This window comes from Diprion similis, chromosome 3 (assembly GCF_021155765.1).
Source record: "Diprion similis isolate iyDipSimi1 chromosome 3, iyDipSimi1.1, whole genome shotgun sequence".
In the NCBI taxonomy this organism is placed as follows: domain Eukaryota; kingdom Metazoa; phylum Arthropoda; class Insecta; order Hymenoptera; family Diprionidae; genus Diprion; species Diprion similis.
The window spans coordinates 7,030,970-7,043,179 of record NC_060107.1 but is presented as its reverse complement, the minus strand read 5'-3'; the positions used below and the strand labels follow the sequence as shown (position 1 = coordinate 7,043,179).

Sequence of the window (12,210 nt, the reverse complement as noted above, 5' to 3'; positions counted from 1 at the left end):
ATTAAAAAAATTATATTTTCAGTATTTTGTTTGATTTTTAATTCATGTCGTGGTGTATTGTTATCGATTCTTTCTCACTAAATCAAAGAAAAAAAATGTATGAAATTTTAATATGAATATTAAAAGGTCGCTCGAAAAGATCTAAAGAAATGCACTAAAAAATTGAAAAAAAATTATGAGCGACCTTTCAAAATTCAAATTTTGAACTAAAACTTTCGGAAACTTATTTTCTTCTTTGTCTATAAAATTATACCGTAACGAGATAAAAAATTAGAAAAAAAAAATCGATTTTTGACGATTTCTGACGTTTTAAAAAATGTGGAGCGACCTCTTAAAAATTTTTTTTTCAAGTTTCCTTTGGAGTGGGCTCTCAAAACATCAAAAACTAACATTTTGTCGGATGAGACTCAAAAAAAAAATAGTCGGTTTTTTTGCGCCACCCTAATAAATAATATATATATATAGATACATATGTTTTGTTATACAGGTGACATTTCGACGGGGAATGTCATATGGCTAATGAGGAAAGCCGGGTGTTCAATTGTTGATACAAAGTTAAGCGCGTTATTTGGCTAGGCTTTACCGCAGGAGGTCGGAACTTACGGGAACATCTATTCGCAATCAACTCCTCGAGTCTGCAAATAGCATTATCTCGATGGTAATTCTCGATGAGGGTTATAAACGAGCGAGATAAGGCGATTATTATGCCATCATGATTCTTCACCCCCCGCCCAAACCAAATTCTTGTAACGATTACCATTTCGAATATGCAATAATATTTTTATTCCATTTTTTTCTACTTGTATATATTTTTCTCATTCGTGGTTTAACCCCATTTGCGTGGCATATTATTTTGATAAGGTAGTATTCTGCGGTTTTTGTGGTCACTGATTGCGAGTCTAAAATTAGATATAAAAAATTCAAGGTAGCTGATCCAATATGGCGGATGAAAATTTGAAATCTGAACAAATCCGGTCGAAATACTTATTAATTCAAGGATTTTCGGGGTCGCTGATTATAAATCCGAAATCAAATTTCAAAAATTTCAAGGTGGCGGATCCAATATGGTGGGAAATGAATCTAAAAATATTTGGATTTTTGTATAAATTAGTGAGCGGAGAGGTTTTTCAGGTCACCGATAACGAATCAAAGTTCAGACTTCAAAAATTTGTAATAAATAATCCACTACAGGGTAGTTAAAGATGAAGAAAATCGTCATATTTTCAAATAATACGGCACCCGAGGGCTTTTAAATCGTTGATCACGAATCTAAATTTGTAGTTCGAAATTTGAGTTAGATATTAATATAATTTTTTCTGTAAACTTACGATTAGAACCTCTAAGTAGTGTGAGAACAAAAAGTTCGAGGGCTGGATCATGGCCATCCTAAAGCCACTTGTCTTCATTTGTTTTTTGTTTTTTTCCCACGGTGTTTTAGGTTTTCGTTTTCGTTACTGTATCGTTAATTCGTTGATTAAAATCGTTGTTAAAATTAAATAACATATCTAAAAACGTGGCGAGTAACTTCGACGTTGTAAAATTTCGATTTTCGAACGGGGAAGAGGGATGATAGAGAGAAAGAGAAAGAGAGAGAGAGAATGAGAGAGAGAGAGAAACAGGGTTGGTTACACCTCCGCTCCACAGGTGGTGGGTAGGAGGGTGGGAACCATGGTTGGGTGCAGGGGTTGCGGGGTGGCAGGTTGGCGTATAATAGCGAGCGCCCTGACAGAAACGGCTCACTCGAGAATCGGGAGAACGGAACGCGAATCCATCGACCTGCTGCATCGCCGATAGTAATACCTGATCCCAACTGACTGACTGACCGACTGACTGACTGAGTGGCTGGCTGGCTGGCTGGCTGGCTGATCGATCGAGAGGGATCACCGATTTTTTCAAAAACGTGCGAGTGTTCGGTTTTAGGATTAATTCGTTTGAAACAAGCAAGGATTTTTCGAAATAATTGAACTAGACAAAAATCTAAAGGCGGTAGATAAATTTACTATTAACGGAGGAGAAAGAAAATTCGTTTATTTATAAAATTAAAAGCAAAGGAAACAAACAATTTTTCACCGCAGATACCGATTCTCCTTCTACTTTTACCGAGGAATAACAAATTACTCTCGATTATCTCGATATAAATTATACAAATATCCATACTTGTATACATATATATATATATATATATATGTTATAGACATATATTTAACGCAATATTTATTTATACACTGATCGGATTGTTGAAAGGTGAAAATTTCAAGAAATATTATCGATACGCTACGACGAGATTCCAAAGGTAGGACCACGACGATTTTTACTTAACGATTTTTCATGTGACATATGTGTTTTTTGAATCTTGATTTCTTTAGTTTGTCAATGTTTCGATATTGTTGAAGAATGTGATAAGTAAGTAAAACGTGAGGAAACAAAGGTTTGAAAAACGCGAGTACAAAATAATCGGTTTTAATGTAATGAAAAAAAATTCTCTGTCACCTATGGGAAATAATTTTGAAACACTAAATTTTACTGACAAAACTGAATCTTGTTGTATTAACAACGCCGAAAAATTCACGTCGTTCTACTATTTTATCAATCTGTTAGATTATAATGAAAAATAGCTGCATTTTTCCCACTGATGAATTTCCTACAAATCACTTGCAGCTCGGTGGACATATTTTTCTCAATTCTGTCAATTGATTGGAAGAAAGCAAAAAGCAAATCCGACATGTAAATATGGGCAGGATTTACAGGTGAAAAATTTCTAAAACAATGTGATTTTATCAAAGTGATTGACATAAAATGTGGTGAAAATTAAGAGTTAATATTTTTAAATCTTTTCTTGTATCACGTATCAATTTCCTGGATCTTGTATCAAATCTTCAAACTTTTGTTTTATCACGTTTGAAACTCGCCCACATCAAAGTGCAAATATCAAAAATGCCAAATTTCATCGGTTATTTAAATAACTCTGCAGGAGATTCAGGAAAGTCATTCAATCGTAGAAAACAATTTCCCTAAACAGGGTAAAAAAAAAAGGGGGTGAAAATAATAAATTACATTTCTAAACACTGTCAAATTACTGAATCTAAAATTGAATTTTCAACCCTCCGTTCTTCATTTTATCGTCAATCATTCCTACGAATGAGTTAAAATTTTTACAATATATAATAAAAGTCACCTCTAGTCACTGATAAAAATCATGAATACAAAATTTCATATTTTTCGAACTTTCGACGAGGCCCCCCCCCACCCAGTTTTCAGACCTATAACGGACATTTATTTGTACCGCAGGAGCGGCTCAATAAGTTTGAAAATTCGGTGCTTCCGTGGTATTATTCATTCGCCGGAAGGAAAAAACTGATAGGCCGATTTATATGTCCATATATATAGAGTGTCCTGAGAAATCAGTTTTATTTGTCGAGTTTGTTCTCGTGTAAACAATGAATAAAAAAACACAATAATCACACGAACAAGAATATTTTATATTTGACTAGAGCACAGCAATTTTTAAAAGATCAGGACATGGTTCACGACAATTATCTGAAAGTTGAAAGAAAAATTATTATTTTTCTCACCAAATGGCTAAATCTTTACGAACCTAGGATGAGAATTATTATATTCCAGATACGACACGAAATTCCCTGGGATTTCTAGGTTTTTTCCAGAAGATATCAAATTCCGTGATTCCATAATTTCCATGAATACTGGACACCCTGATATGTATATTCATATATATTAGGGTGGCGCAAAAAAAGCAGACTATTTTTTCTTTTTGAGTCTCGTGTGACAAAATTATAGTTTTTGATGTTTTAAGAGCCCACTCCAAAGGACAGTTAAAAAAAAAATTTTTAGAGGTCACACCACATTTTTTAAAACGTCAGAAATCGTCAAAAATCGATTTTTTTCAAATTTTTTTTCTCGTTACGGTATAATTTTATAGACAACAAAAAAAAATAAGTTTCCGAAAGTTTCAGTTCAAAATTTGAATTTTGAAAGGTCACTCATAATTTTTTTTCAATTTTTTGGTGCATTTCTTTAGATCTTTTAGAGCGACCTTTTAATATTCATATTAAAATTTCATAAATTTTTTTTCTTTAATTTAGTAAGAAAGAATCGATAACAATACACCACGACATGAATTAAAAATCAAACAAAATACTGAAAATATAACTTTTTTAATTTAATTTTTTGACGATTTTTGACATTTTAAAAAATTTGGAGCGACCTCTTAAAATTTTTTTCTTTGAGCTGTCCTTTGCAGTGGGCTCTTAAAACATCAAAAACTAACATTTTGTCACACGAGACTCGAAAAAAAAAATGTCAGTTTTTTTGCGCCGCCCTAATATATACATATATATATATATATATATACAAATAAATTTCCCTCAGCTGAGCTGCTGAGAGTTTGGAAAAAGCGAGATAACGCAGCAGCAGCTCGCGCAACTTGTGCAAGAAATTTTACACGAAGTTTGACGGATGATTCATACCTTTATATATGCTTATACAATATTTCTCCATTCCCTCACGTGCATCCCTCTCCCTCGCTGCCGTTATACGTACATTCAGATTTATACTCGACGCTATAGAATCCATTATTTTCCGCACCGCGAGTCGGTGCGTTATTCGATTTCATATCGGAGGGTGTATAATTTTCTTATACGCGCTTTCCTGTTTTATTATACCTGCTTTACGCGCATGCGGAATCTATTTCTGAGAACCGAAAGGTGTAAAAACGCAATACACGTATTTTTTTATTCATTCTTTGTATTATTTTCTTAACTAACTCTACACATCTTGGATTCGATTATCATTTTCGTCTTTCTCCTTATTCTTTTTACATGTAATTAAAAATTCCTTTCTTCTCTATATGAACGTCATTTAGGTACATTTAATACGATTGTTTTCAGACCGGTTTATCAATTTTTTTTTTGTTTTTATTTCAACCCATCCAAACAAATTCGACAACTTACCGGCTGTTTACGAAATCGAACCTCCAGAAGTTATTTTTTTTTTATTTTTTTTTTTTTTTCACATTTGTCAAATTGATTTCAATTTTGCAAAGAAGTCAGTCTATAAAAAGGAATCATCAAAATCACCATTCATCGACAAAAATGTCGTTGGTTTAATAATAATAAATCGACTGAGTTTGCTCTACGATTAATGAAAGTTATCCAAATAATATATTCAATTATTAAAACAAAGGATATTGTGAATCGACTTTTAAGAAATTCAATTGTTTTAGCCAATGAATATTGTTTCAAGATATTGTGAAATAATTTATGCAACGCTTAAGAAAGAAATAAATAAATACAAATACTTAAGAAGATGAAAAAAAAAAAAACAAAAAAAACAAACAAACTTAAAACAGATTATAAGCTTTTTTCTTAGAGCCGAGACGCAATGACGCAATTTAATTCGGGATTGGACGTTGTAGTCGAGTCGGTATTCAAAATGTATTCATGCGTATTATACAAGGTGGAAAAAGAATATTTAACGAGCTTTCGAACTTTTATTCTAGCTTGAACAGTATACCTATAAATTATACTATCTACCTACTGAAAATGCTTGAGCCGGAGACGCTAGGGCGTTTGATCCGCGTAGAATAATCAATTTTTCATCATTCTTCGCTTTGGTCTTCCCTCTCAGTCGTTAATCTAAGAGGAGCTCGCCTTTTAGGATCAGAGTTTTCTAGTTTAGAAGCTGGTTTCAAAAATTCCATACACGAGTGGCAGCTTAGGCTTTTTAGAATTTAAATCTTCGCTCATCGTTAGAAGTTCAAAGAGATTTTCACCCACCGCTGAATCATCGGAGACCCGAAAAAACTGACGAATGCGGTAAAAAATAAAAAATTTACTGTCATATTTTGAACGGAGAATAAAAAAAAAAAAAAAAAAAAAAAAAAAATCACTGTTAGTGAGAGTATTAATTTTTTATTCTGTCTATATGTGAAATTTTTAAATTAAAGTGTTTCGTTAAATCATGGGAAGACAATTCTGTCTTTTTTTTTTCTTCTTCATTATTATTACTAATCGACTAATGTTCAATGCAAAACCAATTTTCCATGATTTTTTGTAACTTCAAGTGTAACTAATTTTTTTTTTAATATCCCACAATTTTCGACGTTTCAAAGAATCAAAGCTGAAATAAACTTACAAGTTTATAAAAAATTGGGTCAAAAAAATTTTCATCAAATGTAGTTAATATAACTTCAATTCATATTTGAGTAAAAAAAATTTGGCAAAAATCTGTAGTTGTATATAATATTTCCAAAGAAATTGTAATACCAACATTTTTGATTTGGATTTCCACGTCTAAGCAGAACCACGAATCTCGGTAATTTTTATCTGCACCCACTTATTGTATCAATCGTTTGGAATATAAGAAATCGGAGCTGAAGGTTCGAATTGACAAGACATCGTTGCAGTAAAACCTTGTCCAATTGAACGAATGACTGCGATGCGATTTTATTAGGACGATCTGGTAATCGGATGCAGGCATATATATATATATATATATATATATATATATTTATATGGGGAATTCCATGCGAATCCAACCAACAGCTGACGTTCGCCAATTTTGATTTTCAAACAATATTTTAGCTGACAAAATGAAAAAATAAAAAAATTGAAAGTGGAGGGAGAAATGGAAAAAAAAATTCAGCCCATCATCAGTACGGTCTTGAAATTTTTGGAATAGATAAAAAAACTGTTTCTGAACATTTTTTGAGAACTTTTAAAAAAGGTCCTTCTCAAGATCACTTTGAATGTTTATAAACAATTGAGCAGTTGTATGTAGAAAAGAAAATAAATAAAAATCCAGGGTACTGTTTCAAGCTGTAGAGAATTCGAAGGAAAAGATAATGATAATAAGAAAACGTACACCTTAAAAAATGGCGACAAAATTTTCTAGCAAATAAACATATTGCGCTAACTGTGCATAAACAAAACGCACGTATAAATTATATTACCTATACTAAATCACGAAGAACGTACTTTGACCTTTTCTTCTGCTCTATACCTCAAAATTGGATTGAGATGCAATTACTTGCTATATGCATAAATAATTGGATTCGTTTCGTGCAGATTGAAACGCGGTTTTACACAAAATTTATTCACGCTTATAACTGCAAATATAATATAGGTGTGTATATATACATGTACACATATATACCCGTGTATTCTGTTTAAATATTAATCGTCGAAGCTGGTTTATTTGTTTGTAATTTTCATACAAGTAATTGATACCTCTGGCCTATGTCATCCGGTCTTTGCGTTGCGTATCGAAAATCGCATCGTTGTTATATATATATATATATATATATATATATTATTACGTTATTTCAACCTACAATCCTTATTCCAATGATGTGAAACAATAACAACAACAACAAAAAACCATTCCAGATCAGTTGTATTAATATACATTTTATAAATTTACTCATCACCGTTTAATTGGTATATTGCACAATTGAAATGAAAGAAAAACCTGTAATAAAAAAAACATCATTTCTTACAGTTACTTAAAAATTTTGGTTACCGTAATAGAAAATAATGTAGGAACAAATCAATTTTCACCGTAAATAAATAAATAATGAAGTTAAAAGTAACTAAAAATCTACCTCCAAACGTGCTTACACAGTTTTTGAAAATTGATCAAGTGTCCATTTCGGGGCAATAATTTCTTGAAAGATATGTCTAGTATTGAATCAATATTAAAACATCGGCCATGTCTTATAGAGCAATTAACAAAACCTTTCCCTAATCATAATCATAATCATCATCGTCATCATCGTCATCGTCACGATCCACGTGAGATATTTTACTCCGATAAGGAAAGTTCCTGAGGGATTATTTGAGCTTAGAACTTCACTATCCGTTAGAAAGTTTTCCTGACAGTTGATTCTGGGAGACGGATATATACATATATATATATATGTACTCGTTTCTCTGTTATTAAATTTTTATATACATATACATAGATACTTTCACTTTTACAAGATACTAATTACACGTCATGTTCCTCGTTCAGTAATCATATATATGCAAAAAATTTGCCACGACTTCTTCGCCTCTTCAGGTCGTCTAATAGATAATTGCAAAAACATGGACAAAACTATGCAGCTTATGAATATTAATTAACAAGATGAGCCAAGTTATTCAATTCTCATCCAAGTCTGATTAGAAAATTTTCCAACTCCTACGACGACGGTTGTGCTTGATTATTTTGAGAATTTTCTTTAATATCATTTGACATTTTTTCGAGGCTCACTCTTAATTCGTTATTTCTTTTATTTCTTTCATCTTTAAATATTTAAAATGTAAAATTATACGTAAAAATTTACTCAATTATGGTTTAATAAAAAGTGTATAACAGTAATAAGTCATCAAGTCATTTTCAAATTCCGTCTGTTTAAATTCGATCTTGTGTCCTTCAATTCTGTACACTTGCAACAATTGAAAATCAATTTTACAATAGCCTTTGCTTTATTTAAAAAAATTGACCACCGTCATAATTGATATTAATAATAAGCAAAACCGCAAAGATATGAATGTTTTCTTATATCAATTATTATTATTATTATTATTATTATTATTAATATCCCTTTCACTATCCACAACGTACGAAGGACAATCCTTCCGACTGTAATAAAGCTTCTACATATAGTTGAATGCAAAGGGTCAAACCGAGTAGGAAGTTTATTGCAGTGGAAACTCGGTCGTCGTCGAGGAGAGTTAAGAGTTTTCTTTGGAGCTAACTGAGAAGACACGTTACGTCATACGTCGCACTTAACGTCGAGAAGTTAGGCAGTATCTTAAATTTGAGGAGCAACGCGACAGGCTAGTACGTACCATGGGAGGTTTTTGCGCGATGTATGAGCAGCCGAGCAGGCGACATTTGCAACAAGGCTACACCTATATGCATTAATTACGTCACACCGAACTTCACGGTCATAAGTTAAACTTTTATTCGAGACGATATTTTCACGTCGTTTACATATTTTATACCACAACGTGGTATCCTGGATAAGATTGTTTTCGAACTTTTGTGCTCTCGGGAGGTTAAACGCTTTCAAATTGATTGATGAAAAAAAATCCGTGAAAATTTCTGGCTCTCTAGATCGACTTTAACAATGATAATATAGTTCGGTTTGTGATCGAAGTATCTTATGGAAATAACGTGGGAAGATGATTTTTTTTTTTTTTTCTTTCCTTTCTTCCTTTTTTTACATTTTTTAAGTCGTTGGTAGTCAGCCATTTTATTATTTCGCGTCAAGCGTAGAAAAATGAAAAACTTTTCTCCCCAGTCGAAGGAAGTTCAGAAAAAAAGTTTCGGATTTTTTGAAAACGTAGTTTTTGTGAAAAATCGACTTTTTTTTACGTCTTTGGTTGAAAACTATGAGTTACAATTTTTGGAAAATTTTAAAACAATTATTTTCACGTTCATTTGGACTACCCAATACGTATAAGTAATGTATGCTATGGTTTGCCTTCTAAAAGTCGGAGCGACATAAACGGAATGACGATGATTGATGATGATGATTCGAAATTGATACTTTGTTGTAATCCAAGCATAAGGCACGGAATAACGCAAACGTCGGCGAAACCGCAATTTGAGCTGGCGAACTTCCAACTTTTCGAAAGAAAATTATCCCACCTTCTTGTAAGTTCGTACAGGTTTGTCTGACGATTGATAAAACCGCGGAAATTAGGAGCAAATCTAATACGGCTAGTGTTTCAACTTGATTTCGTTACACTTGCGCAACTTGTCCGACTTTTTTCGCTTATTTAATATAATAACACGACAAAATTTCGTTGTCAAATTCAGTTACTTTAAAATTTACCAGGAAACTTGTCAAATTTTTTATCAAAATAGTTAGTTAGCAAATAATAATTTATCCGTTTTGTTAATCCCAGATTCGTTATAGTTTGTCAAGTTTCAATAAATAACAGCTTATTTTATTTCCATATGAATTCAATGCGAATAATTTTATGTCATGAATTATTAGTAATACGAATATATTTTTAAATGATTAAACATTAATTCATCATATGCAACCCGTATTCATTTTAAATAAGTTGTTTTTACGATCAATGGAAGAGCTGAATATAAATTCAAGTTTGAAAAATTTACAGATAAATTATTTACAAACAACAATGTGCTACGATTTGTTAAAATCAAAAACACTGTACAATATTGAACGAAAAAAAAAAAACAAAAAAAAAACGGCAGAATAGTAAAATGTCTCAAAAGTAGTTGATAATAAAGTGTTTTCTATAAAAACTCATCTTTTGTTTTTGATATTTTATGTTATGCGGACATTGTTCTGATCAAATTCAATTTTATTAACGGCACTTTTGATTGCTCAATATTTGTTTCGTGACATTTTCGTTTAGATATTAGTTTGAACTATACTCTATAACGTCCATAAAATTTTTCACGAAATTTTCGCAACGCGATCAGCTGCCATAGTTCGTCGAATTCTCAAGCAATAACAATCGGTGAATAACGGTACAAAGCGATAATTTACAATGCAGTCAATAATTAATGTCCATTGAAAGTAGTTGAGCTTTGCTCGTCCGTATATTCGCAGATAATAAGAACTAGAAAAGAGAGAAGAGGATAGAAAAAAAGGATAAAAAAAAAAAAAACGTTCAGATGACGCCGCGTGCAATTTATAAAACACAATTGCACACCGACTCGTGGGCCATTCAATTTACCAAGTAACGCACACCGATAAAGCATACTTTGCAGCTTTATTTAGTCAATAAACGCTCAACGGCGACAAAGTTCCAATTTGCATCATGCAACTCGAGAGTAGTGACGCGGGGTCGTTTGAAAACCGGACAAAACTAGATCGGTTAATTGATAAAGGATGGACAAAGGGAGATCGGTAAATTGGACAAAAGCTCGCCGGTCAGTCTATAACTTAATCCTCCGTGAGCAAAACGACGATATCCCAAAACCGATTTCAGATTTGTCCAAATAACTTTTGTCACTCTTCGGCGAATCGAGGTTGAAATTGCAAAACAACTCCCGAGGAGAAAACGAGATCGGTAATTTAGACGAAAACTGGACAAAACGAGATCGGTAATTTGGACGAAAACTGAACAAAACAAGATCGATGAATTGGACGAAAATTGGACGAAATGAGATCGGCGAATTTGACGAAAACTGGACAAAACGAGATCGTCAACTTTGCCAAAATCTGCATAATACGAAATTGTTAAATCAATCAAAAGCTAGTTATTTTCAAAATCTTCTCCAGCGAAAGGTTAAAAATTTGTGGCAAAAAACCACATTTCCACCCCTATTTCTTACAGCTAGAATATATACGTGTAGGTATAGAAGTGTATAAAAATCATGACGCTCAAGAATGCCTAAAGTGATAATGTATAATGGATGCGTAGATGGAGATTCCTCGTCGGCGTCAATCGTCGATTTATCTTTCAAGATAATCGATAGACCCCCAAGAATAGCGTGTATGATAAAGTAGGCATGTATAACAAACGTTAGCGTCGACAAACGTTGCGTTGAATACTAATGGTCGTGGAATCTCCTCTCGTCGTTTACAATCCGCGGCTGTCTGACGTATTGAATGAAATTTCGTAAGTTATATACATATATACTCGACATCCGCTTTCCCTCAATATTCTGACGTTCGTTATTCCCACGCATCTGCTCCACAATTTTCTTCACATGTTTAGGGCAAGAGGGAGAAAAGGAGGGAGAAAGGGAAATATTTCGTTCGCGTATCCCGAACCGCAAAATAACTACCGACGACGACGTGACAATAGCTGATGCGCCAATCGCACATAGACGTCACTCCGTTTCTCATCCTCGCTTAATGGGGCCTCGGTTTCCACCTACTTGTTGCTCGGCCAATCGACCGATATGTCCTGGAATAACCAGGACCCCCCCCCCTTCCCCGTGTATTCGAAAAGCTCACCTAGAAGCGGATTTTATTCCACCTTTCCGCTCCAAATTTTATCGCATATCGTTAGTCGCGCACTTCGATCATGTCGAAAGTACACCCTCGCAAATTCTTCATGTGACAGACTGGTAGGTAACCGATCGTCGAGAGTGTTCGCGCCTAGATACAAGACCGTCTAACAATTCAACGTCTTAACAATTTTTCTATCTCATAAATAACAACGCCTCGTTATTTTTCATTTTTTTTACCACCTCATTTCTCTCTCTCTCTCTCTCTCT

The 12,210-nt window shown here is 33.2% G+C and overlaps 1 protein-coding gene across 5 annotated transcripts in view; it reads left to right on the top strand.

Moving 5' to 3' along the window:
* LOC124404068 overlaps positions 1-12,210 on the top strand; it is a 33,889-nt gene that overhangs the window by 9,121 nt on the left and 12,558 nt on the right. The gene's annotated exons all lie outside the window — the stretch shown is intronic.